Source organism: Lissotriton vulgaris, chromosome 7 (assembly GCF_964263255.1).
Source record: "Lissotriton vulgaris chromosome 7, aLisVul1.2, whole genome shotgun sequence".
Classification (NCBI taxonomy): domain Eukaryota; kingdom Metazoa; phylum Chordata; class Amphibia; order Caudata; family Salamandridae; genus Lissotriton; species Lissotriton vulgaris.
Window position 1 is genome coordinate 1,495,244,837 of NC_141695.1, and position 16,846 is coordinate 1,495,261,682.

Below are 16,846 nucleotides of genomic sequence, written 5' to 3' on the forward strand. Positions count from 1 at the left end.
GAGTTGGTCAATTTTTAATAAGGCAAGTCTTGTATTTTTAAAGATGGATTTCGAACAGCTGGCTGTACTCATTTTAGCAGTGAGGATGGATGCTGGAGCAAGGTTTTTAAAGAGGGCTTTTTTGATGTTAAGCCACACAGGAGAGTAGTCAGCCGGTGACGATAGCCAGTATGAGTCTTGCTTGTCAAGGAAGGCGACTTGATATAGTTTAAAGTCTGCCATGTTGACCACACCCAGGGTTTTGTCGAGACGTAGTTTCTTTAAGCTAATCCTAGCCTTTTTCCCTTTCCAAAGGAATTTGGAAAATGGAATATCTAAGTTGTGGTGGAAGTCTTGGGATAGGGTGAGAGGGAGCATTGTAATAAGATAATTGACCAGGGAGGAGATCATCATTTTGATGGTTTCGACCCTTCCCCACCAAGTTATGAAACGGGGAGACCAGCCATCCAATTGTGATTTAATTGTATCTAGCGTGGTGGATTCATTGTGGCGAAGAGTTTCAAGAAGGGAGCTGCCGAATTCAATGCCCAAGTATTTGATATAGCCAGTTTGCCATGTGAGACCTGAGGAACCTAACATATCCCTGGTGCTATAAATATTTAGGGGCTTAACTTCTGATTTGTCCCGGTTCAGTTTATTGCTGTTATGAAGTGAGTACTTTTCTATGGTAGTCATAAGCGCTGCGATAGAGGTCTTTGGGTTCTCAGTAGTCACTAGGATGTCGTCAGCGTATGCAGCTAATTTCACCTGAGTGTCTCCAAAACTGGTATCTTGTTGTAGGTAGAAAGAGTCCGATAGGAGTTCCCCAAGGCTCATCCCTTAGTCCGACACTTTTTAACATCTATGTGTCGGACCTTGCCAAAGTCATCAGGGCACATGGGATGAGCCTGACCTCCTATGCAGATGACACTCAACTGGTCCTCGCAGTTAAAAATGACGGTCCCAAAATAGCAAACACCTTTAACCAAGGTATGTTGGCTATCGGAAGTTGGATGGCTCAAAATTGCCTGAAATTGAACTCTGATAAGTCAGAGGTGGTAATTTTTGGTAACTTATCCCCGCAATGGTCCCCCCTTTGGTGGCCATCATCTATGGGCCAACCCCCGGACCCAACAAAAAAAGTGAGGAATTTGGGAGTCCTTTTCGACGACCATCTAAATTTTATGCCACATGCCAACCAAATTTCTTCCGCAGCCTTCCATAAGCTGCGGCTTATAAAAAAAATCCTGCCTTTCCTGCCAGTAAGTGCCGGCAAAACACTGGTTAGTTCCCTTGTTTTGTCGACCCTAGATTACTGTAATGCACTGTTTCTAGGTGCCCAGGAGAGAGTGCTCTGGAAAATGCAGGCCATTCAGAATGCTGCTGCCAGGCTTTTAGGGCGCATTCCCAAACATCACTCGGCTGCATCCACTATAAGACAGTTGCACTGGCTGCCAGTGAGAAAAAGAGTCATGTTTAAGTCCCTCTGCCTGGTTTACAAGGCTCTGAAAAACGTGGGACCGGCGTTCTTTGTCCAAAACCTTACTCCTTACCGTCCCTCAAGAATGCTACGCTCCTCCTCCCAGCATGACTTAGTGGTACCCCGAACCAAACTCGTTTCTTGGGGGGACAGAAGATTCATGGTAGCTGCACCTAAATTGTGGAATACCCTCCCAGAATCGATCAGAACTAGCCCCTCCCTCTGGACATTCCGCAAGCAACTGAAAACGTGGCTCTTTAACCAATGAACCCCTGTCCGACGAGGCTCAACACACTGCAGTAACTTCAGCGCCGAGATGCCCAAGGGCCTTCGTTCGCGCTTTATAAATGTTTTTATAAATAAAATAAATAAATAAATTAATGGCAATTCTAGCGGACGGCGAAGAGTAGAGGGCCATCACCATATTGATATAATAGTTCCCCAGGTTAAAGGTTCTCATGCAATGTTGCAAGAAGGACCAAGATACTCTGTTGAATGCCTTTTCAGCGTCAAGCTTTATGGCTACCATGGAGTGGGAGTTATTTTGGCTTTCTCCAGGACGTGGCATAATAGTCTTGTGTTGTCGCTGGGCATGCAATGTTTTAAAAATCCCACTTGAGAATTACTGATTAGTTTAGGGAGAATAGCATTGAGTCTACATGCCAGAATTTTCGCATAGATTTTGCAGTTCAGATTTATAAGCGAAATGGGGCGATAATTTTTAGTTAGAAGGGGGTCTTTACCGTCTTTTGGAATAACAATTACAGTGGCTTCGTCCATTGACTTCAAAACGTTGCCTGAGCTGGCAATCGAGTTGAATAAATTTAAAAGCATGGGAGTGAGTGACTTATCAAATGCTTTGTAGAAGCCCACAGTAAACCCATCCGGCCCGGGAGCTTTGTTGCTTTTAAGTGCTTTAATAGATGAAAAGATGTCTTTATCTGTGATGGGGGATCCTATTGTAGAGCTGTCTTTGTCTGAACGTTTGGGGAGGTTCAGGGCGTCTAAGTATTTAGTACAAGCAACCGGGTCAAAAGACATAGTATTCTTGTAAAGGTCCTCATAGAAGGTCTTGAAGGTGGCTACAATTTTCTCTTGTTTGTTATGTGTGTTGTTAGCGGAGTCTTTGATCGCTGAGTTGTTGAGTAGTTTTTGTTTATGTTTGAGGTAGGACGCAAGCAATTTCCCTGCTCTATTTCCCTCGCATAGTTTCATGGCCTTGAATTTGTTAATCCAGACACCGGCTCATCTGCCAGCAATGGTGTTATATTCGTATTTCTTTTTTGATTAATTGTTCGAGGGCCAGCTTGTTGTTTAGGTCAGTTGAGTGGGAATTTTCTAGGGTCTTGATATCTTTTTCTAGCCTATCTAGTTCTGCGTTAAATTTTTTGTTGGCCCTTGCCCTAATGCCAATAATCACTCCTCTAATTGTGGATTTCAAGACGTCCCAGACAGTGGAAGTGTTCATATCAGGGGAGTCATTTATTGCAATATAATCCTTAATGGCGTTTTCTATTTGTAATTTCCCCTCTGGATCTGATATAATCTTTTCACTGAAGCGCCATCGTTTCGGGGGTAGGATAGAGTGGGAACCCTCAAGTTTGGTACTAATTCAAGAGTGGTCAGAGACCAGCTTGGGTGCTATGTCAGTTTCTTCGATGAGATGAGTGAAGGGGATAGAAATTAAAATGTAATCAATTCTGGAGTATGAATTGTGCGGGACTGAGTAGAAAGTATAAGCCCTACCATCAGGGTGTTGAAGGTGCCAAGAGTCTTTTAACAGAAATTTGGAGCACAGGCGTGAGAGCGCTTCGTGAGTGCGAGAGGGTTTGGAACGCGCATTTGGAATGTCGGTCCAGTAGGGGGTCCATTGGAAGGTTAAAATCACCACCTACAATCAGACGTTCGTCTTGTGGGATGTTCCATATGGCTATAGATATTGATTCCCAAAAGTCTGGGGCATCAGAGTTAGGACCGTAAATGTTTACCACATGAATGGGATCATCGTCTCTCAACAAGTGGGTAATTAAAAGTCTTCCATCAGTGTCATGTGTGTGGGAGGTGACAGATAAGTTTGAATTTTTAGAGATTAGGGTGATCACTCCCCCCTTCTAATGGACGGCCGAGGAGCAGAGAGTGTGGGAGATCCAGTTGAGGTTGATAAAACTTACGTCCTCCTCTGAGAGCTTAGTCTCTTGTAGTAGGATGACATCCCCTTTTGATTTAGACAGGTATTCAAAAACTTTCTGTCTCTTCACCGGGTGGTTGAGACCCTTAACGTTCAAGGAGACTACAGTGAGAGTACCTCCTAGGGGTTGCTTTTAGCCATCTAGAGAGTTACGATCGCTGGAAGGATCGTTGTTGATGGTATATAGTTGAGAGGGTGTGGAGCCGGGAAGAAGCCCTCTATGAAATCATCAGTGCAAGATGTAAGACTAGTTACTTGAGGAGAGCTCACTTTCCCTTCATTATGCGGCCATCTGTGAAAACTGAGTGCAGAGCGGTGGATGATGTGTATCTCGTGAGATACTATTGAGGTGTCTTCTCTCGTAAAATGAGAGAAACAGAAATCAAACCATAAGGAAACAACCAGTACAAAATATAACCCCAATCTCACCCTCCCTCCCCCCTCCCCTCTCTCCTCGCCCTTGTACCACACATCCCTCCCTCCCCTCCCTTCCCCAATGAACAAACTTGGGATATGCGACAGCAGTACCGTCTAAGGGCAGCACAGAGAAATATAGATAAAAACAATACATGTTTTCAGGAGAAACAAGGATAGAGGCTTATACCCCATTTATAACAAACGGCAAGGAATATAGGGAAGAACAAGTTATAGAGCGGCCAAACATCTAAATCAAATAGATGGTACGAACCTGGCCAACACTCACGATGCATGAAAAAACAAGTAATGGAGTCCGTGAGGAGTTTCAGCAACCATATAACAACAGAACATATCAGTATTAGGGAGCATTAGTAAACCTTAGGAAGGTTCATCATCGACCTCAATTGTTGAGAAACCAGTTGTAACATATAAGAAATGTCCTGAACAAATAGTAGGAGGCCAGTAGATTCTATAGTGTCAAGGTGACAAACCCTATCAGTGTAACAGTGTAGCAATACTGCATCAAGTAATAGGGAACCGGCATATCAGTGTAAGTGTAAGCTCATACATTAGTCAACATATAGCATTACCATTGGTGACCAAAATTCACTAAAAGTTGTATAGGGAATGTCCATGGGGGCATCAGTGTAAGAATATACTGTAGGTAAGAAATAGCTTTACCATTGGCGTCAATAATCAGGTAATTCAGGTATTAGAAGAGTCCGGGGAGTCCATTTTCCTCTTGTTGGAAGGGGCACCTGACAGGTCCATGTTCTGTGTCGGACCATCTTCCAATCAACGGGCCAGGTCTCGGGGATCTGAGAAGAAAAGTGATCTGCCATTTTCAATCATTTTAAACTTTGAAGGGCCTGCAAAGGAAAATTGGATATTTTTGCTTTACGTTTGTCTCTCAGGAGGAGGAACCCCTTCTGCACCTCAATGGTTTCTTTGGAGTAGTCTTGGGTACATATTATACGATGGCCTTCCCACGAGACGTTCTGGTTTTTCCTTGCGAACTGCAGGATGGTTTCGACATGTTGATATCTAAGCGGTTTGCAGATCAGGGGACGAGGGCCTTTCCTATCTTGGGTGATAAAGGTTGGTATTCTATGTGCCCTGTCAAGCTCTAGACCGTGCTGGAATGTGATCCCCGTTATCCTTGGAATCCAGGCCTCTAGAAATGCCACACACAAACCTACATCCTTTTCTGAGTTTTCTGGAACACCAAAATTGCAAACGTTTCCTCTCCTGTTACGGTCTTCCAGTTCGGCGTTTTGTCTTCTGAGGTCCTCGGTGGTGCCTTGGAGTTGTTTTATTAACTTTGATGATTGTGTGGTTTTGTCTTCCACATCGCTTAACCGCTGCTCCGCTTCGCTGATGCTTTTATTCATGGTGCTCATGTCCGCCCTGAATGCCGTAAGTTCAAGCTGCATGGTGTCAGTGTTGCACTTGGTCGATTTGGCAAGATCGTGGACCTCAGCAAGTTTTTTAAGGATCATTTCCATAGTGGCTGTTATGTCCGGTTTAGCTTTGATAGGGGATTCTGAAGGTGATGGTTCCGGACTCACCTTTTTAGTGTTGTTCCTGCTTTCTCTGTCAGCCATTGTTGGACAGGGTATAGGATTTGCAGTGGAAGTTGGTATGGAAACCGACATCGATGATAGAGTTTGTTACAGATTTTAGAGTCGTAGCCGTAGATATATATTGGTTAACAAATCCACAGATGATATAGGTAGGTTGCATTTGGGATCCCAATGATAGACTGCTCCAGCAGTGAGACCAGGAGGATGCGGGACCATGTACTAGTATTCAGCAGGGCTCGAGATATAGGTGTTGATGTGGGAGATAGGCTAACACAGTACTTTCACAAGTCACTTACTGGCAAGATCAGCATCAAACTCAGTTACGTATTTGGTATAGTATCATTAGTGGGAAACATCCTAAACCACAAAGTCAAAATTACGACTTACCTGTGCAACGAAGTCAGAACAACGAGAAATCCCGAACAACGAAGTCCTGAACCACGACTCTTCCTATCAACGAATTCCTGAAACACAACATTCCTAACCCATGACTCAGACTTCTCCGCCTCTAGGGAGGTAAAACTATTAGATAAGAGGCCGCTGCAGATTCATAAAAAAAAAAGACCTACCTGATGGGTATGTATATTTATAGGAAAAATAACATATACAATTCCCGAGATTTAAAACTGGTGTCATATCTATTAAAAAGCACCTTTCACAGAAATGAGACTTGTGCTCGATTGAACATTTAATCTTACTCAAAAATATGTCTTCAGAAACGAGCGTGCCATTACTTCTCCCGCAAATTATTCATTCATAAACACAATATATTCATTTATTTAAAAAAAAAAGTATACACATAATTAAATGTGTTTAAAAACTCAAAATGAGCAGTTCAATATGTATGTACATACGTTTACCTCCATATATGTTTACTCATAAAAATATAAACTGAGAAAATGCATCTTAAATAATGTATTAACAAAATGTTGCAAAAGAGCAATGTCACCTCAGAATAAAAAAGTAGTTATATTAATGAAATTGCTGAAATAATTTACATTGATAGTTTGGGGAAAGCATGCATACGATTTCTGTCGAATCTGCTGATGTAAGCGCTAAATCGTTTCCCTCTGTTTTCCAGACCATAGTGCATTACGGTGAAGAAGAGAAGAGGCAGCAATGGAAGACAGGTAAGATTAAAAAACGATTTAAACAGTTTAATAGCATGGTGGGTACTTCAAAAGTAAACAAGGTTAGTGGGAACTGTTATAAAAAAGCAGATTTGAAAAAAATAGTAACATAAATGTGTAAAGAGCAATATGGTGATTTTCGTGGTTAAGGAACTCGTTGAAAAAAATGTAGTTGTTTGTGTTGAATCGTTGTTTAGCCTTCGTGGTTAGGGAATTCGTTGTTTAGGTAGTAGTGTTTCAGTCATACATCCATCATTAGTATGGTAGAAAGCCACGCAGTGTGTGGGGAGAAGAAAACCTCCTTATCTCCAGATATCACATGGAGAGACTCGTTTAGGCACAGGTACAGACCACCTTAGAGCAGGTCAATGATCACACTGGTGAGCAGGACATTAACACACTGCAGGCAGTAATACCCTCAGAAGTCGGTCACGCCTCCATTTTAGCTAGCTAATACATTATGGTTGTAGCAGAGGTAAGTGTAGCAGATTTTGTGAGTACCCTGGTTGATTTGTGAGACTCCACCACCATCAGTGCGATCGGAGCAAGAGAAGAGACGCTTCACGGGCAGTCAGACATGGTTCAGTGGCGCCGGCAATGAGCCCGATAAGAGGGGACTCCGTCAGTGTCACGCCGCCATTTTGGGAGCTCCGGTCGCGTTATTCTGCATGAAGGCACCCAGCTATGAAGGGCATGCTAGGGTTGGTTAAGTGACTTCGCCCATTAATTCAGGTCCGGGGATTTCAGAGTAGTTAACGCTATTTAATGCATATAAATAATGTCCCGGTAAATTACAGCTGCACTGATTGAAATGGCCGCCACGATAAGGTCAGGCAGTACGGAGGGAACAGACGCGGCAATCTTATGGTTGCTGCCCATTAACAGATCACCCACCTTCCGTATCGCTGGAGTGGAAAGAAGGGCAGCGTTGTCCTGTGTGAGGAGGAGTCCGCAGATCCAAGATTGCTGCTGGATCCGGGTGAGTCTTGATTACCAGCTCGCCACCATCTTAAGGTTCTTCCTCTGTAGTCATGGGCCGCTTAACATCTCATTGTGGGAGGCTTTTTTGGTTGTAATTGAAGAGGTGTAGATCAGCTTTCTTCACCTCATTTGAAGCCACTTGATATGGCAGAATGGAGCCCGTTATTCGGGTAACGAACTCCTCACTCCAGCTCCCGAAATCAGATTTAGTTGCTTCTCTGGCTACCGAGCGACGCGTTTAGGCAGCCATTGCCGCTGCCCTCCAAGCCGCGCCCCCCTGACAACCGATCTGATAATACGGCGGCACTTTGAAACTGGCTTAATGAAAGACATAAACATGAAGGGCATGCTCCAGGACAGGTTATTAACATGATTTTCCTTTGCACATTCAGAGCTGTTGTAGTCTACAATGAGTATGTCCTTTGTATCTAATATATTACATACTTATATTCTATAATGGAGTGTGTTCACAGTAGTTTCTTACGGTTGTAAACATGTTCATAATTAAATGTAAAGCTCTTGGCTGTGTGCTTGTCCGGTGAGATCGGAACGCTTCTGCCAGGCAGTTGCGATCGGACCTTCACTGGAGGTGGACAGACTCCTGAGTGTACTGCTTTATTGGATAAAAACTTCTTAAAAGAATATCGCCTAATTTCTGCTTTTTTTTTCCTGGCACATACTTTACATTTGCTGATGAGCGGAGCAGATACTCACCATTTTGTGTGCTTTTCCTCAAATCTTTTATTTGTTGTCGTTATTCATCGGGCCTCGGAAATTCTCTTTTGGCTCGCTGGAGTAAGCTTTGCTTGGTTTAACATCCCCAGGAAGACCGAAGTTTCATTTGGATCGGGGATTGTGTACTACCAGTTTTTAAGCATGCTGGTCGTCTTCTGGGATCACGCACAACCTCAACTGCCTCGAGCCTCCCCTCAGCGTCCTTTGAACATGACACGTTGTTCCATAACCGGGTGACGATTGTGGCAGCCATCTTGGATAGGTTGTCTCTTCTATGATTTCACTCGTTTTCTTCAAGAAGCATTTCACTCTATTGGAGCAAATGTTGTCCTAATTTTAGAAGCATTAGTTTAAATGCTCATCAGCCAACGCTTATCAGTATTTTATAATACATAACAGGACATTTTGTAAGACCTTAAATTCTTATATTTATATTCAGCTTGGCTAACTCTCAACAAGTTGTTCATTTGGCTACAATTTTAACCAACACCTGGAAAGCCAAAAACTCCCTTGAAGATTTGGTTCCATTCCTTGGAAAACTTTGTAGTGGCTATTGACACAGAGAAGTATTCCCCCAGTAGGAAATTGGCTCTTCTCTTTAGTTATTTAGGTAGTTAGGGGAACAAGTTTTTGACAATTTGCCCATTTGAATTCCACCCGCAGGAGATGGTGATGGATGGAATGTCTATACAGAAGCTGCTCATATGTTGAATACAACATTTTTAGAACAGCCCAGAGTCATGCTTGAGAGATTAAATTTCATGAAAAGGAAACAGGATCCTGATGATATGGTTGAGGAATACATATCTGCCCTAAGGATTCTAGTCACCAACTGTAACTTTGGTGCTTCATCAGCGCCGTGAGGCCCTTGGGCTAAGTTAGCGCTTTAGAAATCTAATATTCATTCATTCATTAGATGTAGAGACCAATTTGTGTCTACAGCTGTAATTCAAAGAAAATACAGGAACACGTTTTAAGTTGCAGGGATCCATCACTTACAGAAGAGATTGACATGGCCCCAAGTATAGAAAGAGCCATGGTTTTCTCTAAATGCATTTTGTAAGACAATTCGGGTAATTCTCGAATTAAAGCAATTTATGATGATGGGTCAATTAATGCTATGTCAGTCAAAAACAAAGGGTGCAGAATGTTTCAGAAGAAACCTTCTACGATGTGTTTTAAATGTGGTTCACATGCACACTTAGGAAACAGTCCAACATGTCCTGCTTTGGGCAAAAAATGCATGAAATGCCACAAGATTGGTCATTTCCAATCTGTGTGCAGTGGTAAAAGTATCATTCAAGTCGGTAATGTTTAAACTCAGGAAAGTAATAATATAGGAGATTGTGTTCAGAGTGAGTGCTTACACTTACACTTAATATATACTTAACTATTGATCTTGAAGTAAGTGGAATTCAGGGTCAGAAGGTTAAAGGTTCATTTTGTAAAGTGACTTAAGATAATGTTGACATTGATATGATGGTAGATTCTGGAGCTCCAGTAACTATCTCTGATTTACTTTGCATGAAACATTGGTCTTAAATCTTGCACTGGAAAAAACTGACATAATTCCTAAAGCCTGTGATGACAAGGAGATTGATATGTTGGGCTATTTTTCTGAAAATGTGACTTGTTTAGGTAAACAGGTATACACAAACGTCTATGTGGCCATCAAAGGCAAAAACATTGTTAGTTGGCAGGACCTAGCCAAGATTGGGCTTAAACTTGTACCTGGTTCTGAAAATCCTTTACAATTGAATGATGAGAGTGTGGCGTGTGTGACAGATTCAAAGGATGACAAAGATTTGCAAAAATGTTATTGGCATTCCCTGAGGTATTTGATAACAAAATTGGGAAAATAACCGAGTTTCAACGTTTGATTAAGTTATAATCCAATGCCATTCCTGTTACTCATGAAGCTAGAGCAATACTCCTAAGTGTGAGAGATGATCTTAAAAAGCTACTGGATAAATTGGTGTTTGAGGGTGCCATTCTTTCAAACCACTGACTCTTCTGAATGGGTCAGTCCCATTGTCGTGGTCCGTACAAGGAGTGGGCACATTTGCTTATGCGAGGTTTTCCTCACATTAAATATGAACATATTAGTGGATTGTCATCCGCTACCCAAAATCCCCGACTTATTGGCAGGTATTGATTGTTCTGATTACTTTACCCGTTTAGACCTACAAGCAGTTTACCATCAAATTCCATTAACACCTGAGTCCACAGATTTCACAGCATTTGTCACTCCATTTGGAGTGTATACGTTTATGAGGTTGACTTTCGCCTGGCCTCCGCAAACAGTGTGTTTCAGAAGTTCATGGATCACTTACTGGGGGGAATTGCCAGAGTACAGGCATATCTAGATGTTGTCTTAATATTTTCGTATTCTAGAGCTGAACATTTGTCTATACTGGAAAAAGTGTTGAACATTTTTAAGGATGCTTGACTCATCTTGGATCTGGACAAATGTAAATTCCTCAGGGACAGTTTTAAATACTTAGGTCATACCATTTCTGCTTCAGGTATTAAACCCACGTTTTCACAAAAACACATTAAAATCTGACCGAGTATTATTCAAGATTTGTTACAGGGTATGCCCTAATCGTGCAACCCTTACGCTCTTTGCTCAAGAAGTTATGACAAAAACAAGAGCAACCCATATGTCCCTGTGAACTGGGTATAGCTAATCAGCCAAAAGTACATTTGTTCACAAGAAGCTCATTACAACAACAAAAAAAGGAAATTATGCCAGGAGTATTAATTTCTTGCATCTAAATTAGAAATGCAGTTAGAGTGAAAAAGTATAACTATTCTAGTATAACATTCTAACAATATTATTTCATTGGTTGTAGTAAAGAGTAAATTGCAGAATAGACAAAACCCACATACAACAGAAATTCTGTTGTGGACACTTCAGCAGAAAATGGGCATATCTCCTAAGGGGCCTCCCTTACTATTCCAATAACCAATTGTTTCTTTTTACTATCACTGTAAACTACTTCACTGTTGGTTTTGGTCCCTACATTGGGATCATATCAGTCACGTTTTTATCTTGTATATAGTGAATACACAGGAGAATTTTTTTCTAAATATTGTTTTTGCAAATAAAATTACGCCCATTTTGGGATGAAGTGGGCACAACAGAATCTCTGTTGTATGTGGGCTTTTTCTATTCTGCGATTTAATTTTTACTACAACCAATGAAATAACTTTGCTCAAGAAGGGCACTTGATTTACTTGGCACAAAGATGCAGAGAAAGCATTTAAAAAAAATAAAAAATAAGATTGTCAATGCCCCGGTACTTTTGTTATTTACCCCTTGTCAGAAATGTTTTTTAACAATTGGTGCCAGTCAACGTGGTTTAGGTGCTGTATTATCCCAGTGGGTAGCTGGTAAAGAACATACTAGTGGATTTTCGTCAAGAGGCCTCAATCAAGCTGAATATCATTATAGCACTATAGAAAGGGAGGCCCTTGCCTGTTCCTGGGTAGTAGAAAAGTTTAATACAAGAACATGCTACTGGATTTTCGTCAAGAGGCCTCAATCGAGTTAAATATCATTATAGCACTATAGAGAGGGAGGCCCTTGCCTGTTCCTGGGTGGCAGAAAAGTTTAATACATTTCTTTGGGTACCCATTTTGATATTTTCACAGACCCCAAACCCATGTTACATCTTCTAAATGGCAATGAGACTAGGAAAGCGTCAGCCAGATTAGTCCACATATTATCCCGCCTACACGAATATAATTTCTTGATGTAATATATTGCTGGTGGCTGCAAAGTCAGGACAGATGGCCTCTCAAGATTACCTTTGTGCCACTATGCTTCTGATGATATAGATGATGAGATTAAATGTGTAGTAGCTAAAATGGAGGATATTTTTGATTCTCAACGGGTTTTCTCTCATAAGGATGGGATGGATGCCATGGATAAAGATGAAACTGTTTTAGCTGCCAAAAACATGGTATATGGTTGTGAATACATGGCCCGAAGAACGGTCCCTTCCTTAGCCCTTGAAATCTTTTGCCAAGATCTCTAGTGAATTGTCCATAGTTAAAGGAATTCTTGTGAAGTCTGATCTTTGCATTCCTCCTTTTTTGTTACGTAATAAACTCATTCAGGCAGCGCATGAGGGACACTTAGGAGTTGGTGCACCTGTAGGAAATTAGAGGAAAATTTCTGGTGGCCCCCATGGTTACGGATGTTTTGCACTGGATTGCTGATTGTCAAATGTGCCTTCTTTCTGACAAGCATTAGAAGACTGCAAAAACACCTCTACATGTGGTTCCAATTCCTGAGGAGACCTGGTCCAAATTAACATTAGACTTTGCTGGCCCCTTTGATCGGTTACCCAGCAGTAAGAAATACATCATGGTCTTGGTTGAATACTACTCGAAGTGGGTTGAGTTTGAGTCCAAATCCTTACCTAGTACATCGTCTGTAAAACATTTTTGTCCAGAATTTTTAACTCGGAAGGAAGTACGAAAGAGTTAGTTACAGACAATGGAACAAGTTTTGTTTCAAGTAAAATTAAAGATTTTCTTGCTTCAAATCAAGCCAACATCTTAGAGGGGCAATGTATTCCCCTTCTAATAATGGTCTTGTGGAACGAATTAATAGATTTGTGAATGAGGGGATACAATCTGCTTTGGCTTGTAATGAATCAGTAGATTATTTTTTACGTAAAAAGATCTGGTCTTACTTAATCACACCACACTCCACCACTGGAATCTCTCCTTTTCGGATGTTAGGAAAGGGAGAACCAAGTGGCTGAAAGATTAAAAAAATTATAAGGATATTGTGTGTTGCTTGCAGTGATAAGCAAAATATGAAGAACACTGTTTTAATGCATCAAGATGTGCAGCAGAAATTCTTTGACTTAACCACATGGCTGCTGCGGGGATTTTTGCGCTGTGCTGGATATGCTCATATTCCATTATTCATGACGAGCTCAGCTCGTCATCAGCACACGACACCCGTGGTTGATGACGAGCTGAGCTCGTCATCAGCATCGAAAGGGTTAAAACATAAAACTTGGGGGAAAGTATTTATTGTAGGTGATTGGGTCATGCTCTAGAAGCCAGTTAGGATTAAGAAGGGTGATCCAAAATATTCACTTCCTTTAAAAGTGTTGAAAGTTTCTAAAGGTTCCCTCTTTTAGATAAAAAGGGGTGGTGGAGAAGAAGAGTAATTGCCAAGTTGACTCATGTTCAAGCATATAAGATCTTGTCAGGTAAAGTTGGTACCAGTGACGTGACAGATGACAATTCTCATATTTAATGTGATTTGGCACCTTCTGGTGAGAGAGCTCTTCCTGTTGCTAATTTGGATTTCATGTCAAGGCTGGAGGCTAGCATTATTTATTTATTTATTTATTTATAGGCTTGTATAGCGCTGGACTCGACTCCGAAAGGAGTATCTCTGCACTATGCATATATCCTTTATTGCCAGCTCCTTATATTATTTTTCGGTAGTGTACGTATTCGGTTTTTTAAGTACAAATGGTTTAAATTTGGTAATTAAGACTGATTTCTGTATGTTTCTTTAGGTATTAATGGTAAATGTAAGTTAGTAATTATATTTGTGTGTTTGTGATCGTTGACCCAATTTATGGGTTCATAGTGCATAGTTAGCTGTTTGCAGTGTAGATCGGTATGGATTTTAATTTTTGCTAGGTAAATCAAGAATTACCTTTACAAGGGGCGCGAGCAACTGCTTTGAGCTCAAGCTTGGCAGAGGTATTGGTTACAAGGCACCGAAGTGTGTTGCAAAAGGCTTATTTTGCACACGTAGCTGGTATTAAGTGTTCTTTCAAGGGAGCCTCAGGAATAAGCTTGTTCCTAAGAGGCGTCTGTAATCAATGAACGAGACGTTGTCACACCAACGTGTGTGATGACGTCGCATAGTGGCCATTTTGCAAAAGGTTGTGTTTTGCATTAGTACGGAGTAGATTGAAGGAAGGATCACCATTTTGGGTAAGGTAATGACGAATATTGATTCGGGCCAACTGTCAAAAAGCGGATTCTTAGCATTTTGACAGTCTGCGGTGTAGGTAGGATAGCGGTAGTGAGGAAAATATAATAAAGTACATTTTTTAAAATAAAAAATGATAAAAGGTTGATTCTTTAGAAGTGTTGACAAAGGGTGATTTATCATACAGGAAAGAGCATTAAAAAAATCAATAGAAATGAGTGAGGAATGTGAATCTTCGAGTGTTGGGGATGCAACTGTAAAGAGGTTAGTGCAGGAGGAAGTGAGGACATCTGTAAAAGAGGCGTTTGAGAATGTTTTAATGAAAAAGAGAAGGGCTGTAGATTGTTCACAGGATGAATTTTGGTCAGTAGATGAAGCTGAGGGAAATATAAAGGATTTGAGGAAAGAAGGAAGAAAATTAAGAAAGTGAGGTTGGTGTCAGATTTCTGACTAAGGAGAAGGGTGTGCCAAATGCCACAAATGAAGGTGTCCTTTGTAGCACGAAAGATGGTGTCCTTAGCGGCACAAATGAAACTGAAAATGTGCATGGAGGTGGCTTCAGTCAGGATTATGAAGATGATGACAATATGTTAATTTTAGATGACTATTTTGATGATGTATGGGATATGGTTGTGGGCAAAATAAGGGAGGAAAGGAGGAAGAGATTGTTAAAGATCCTCAAGGTGAGGATATGTTCAGTTCTTTGATGATAAGGCATCCCAGAAGTGCAGACTGGTGGCCACTTCCACATGTGGCAGATTTTCTAAAACTAAGGGTTAGGGGAAGTTTAGAGAAGGAGGCCAGGGCAGTGATGAGGGCGGAGTGCTCTTGACAGGTGGTGGAGAACAACATTTGTGTGACGCCGGATTTGGATCCCGATACAATCGGTTTCCTGTTTAAGATGGGTTGAGATCCAAGAAAAGGGTTAGAGAGGGCTCTAAAATAAGTGTCAGGATTGTTTGCTGAATATTTTGGGGCCAGTGGCCAGAATTTTTGACATGGCTGAGGGAGCAAGGATGTAGTATGTACAAGTAGATAATGAGTTGCTGTAAGGATGATCGCAGAGAGTAGTTTGTTTCCTCGGAAACTCAAATGCTGCATGTGAGAAGTTGGCCTGATATATAATGTTCACTATTCTAGTGAGCACTTTGTATCAGTCCAAACAACCCTTATGGTGATTGGTTGTAAGTCAACCTTATAGACCAGCTATCCTAGTAGCGTGGATACGAGCAGTCTTCAGGCTAAACTCTAGAGGGCGTGTTAAGCCAGCTGTTATACCATCACATATACCCCTTGAACACCAAGTGAAAGGACACCACACAAGTGTTATGAAAATAAAACAGTGTATTTATTTAGATCACAACAGCCCTGTACTCTTTATGAGGACAGGGTACTAAGCACACAACAAAACTCTTACGAAAATACTTTAAGTTGCACAATTTACACAAATGCCCGAGGGGCACGAAAAACCATATACTACAAAAGTGGAATGCGAAATTACTAGCAGGTAAGTACTGTACTAATAGGCTTTGGAATCGCTAGGACTACGTTACTGAACCTTCAGATTACTAGTAGGAGGCCTAGGGGACTCGGGTGCAGAGTGTGCACCCTCACGCGGGATGCGGGACAAAGTCTATGGTAGCTAGATTTCACAAAGTTAGTGTTATCGAGCGAACCCGACTAGGTAGGCTGAAAAACGAAAAGGATCTGGACCCTTGGATAGTGAGGCTATGCTGGGGCACCGAAATGCCGAAGTTACCTAGCCCAGGGGCTGCAGCTGCATAGGTCTGAAAAGACGTCGGGAATCCTCGTTGCAGTCTATGGAGCCTGAAGAAAGAAGTTGCTGGCAGGCGACCAGTGAAGATTGTTCGAGGGATCCAAGCCTGGATCGAAGATGGATGACACCTGAAAGCAGAGGGGACCAAGTTCTTAATCACTAGCCAGTGATTGTGTGGGCACCAGGATGGCACCGGGCGAAGTCACCTCGACCAGGTGAGTGGGCGACGCTGGGCTCTGCAGTCTCACGGACCAGGAGGCGTTGTCGGCGACCAGGATGGAGGTGCGAGCTGTCCCACGATGGTTGATGCTGTCGACGTCGCTGGACCCAGGATTGGGGCAACAAGTCCTGGCAAATTCAAGCCCACGCGGTGGACCTAAAATGGCGTCTGGAGTGGACCAGGAGGGTCCGGGGTGCTCCTCTTTTGGAAGGGAGCAAGGGCCAGTCTGGAGCAACCAGACCAGCAGAGTTGTCGTCGTTGATCGTCGTCGAGAAGGCCACAAGCCAGCGGGCTAGTAGCCAGACAACGCGGTGAGCAGCAAAAAGCAGAAGGGCCCCACACAGATCGTGGAGATGCTGGGGGGCCGGACTTCGGTGCT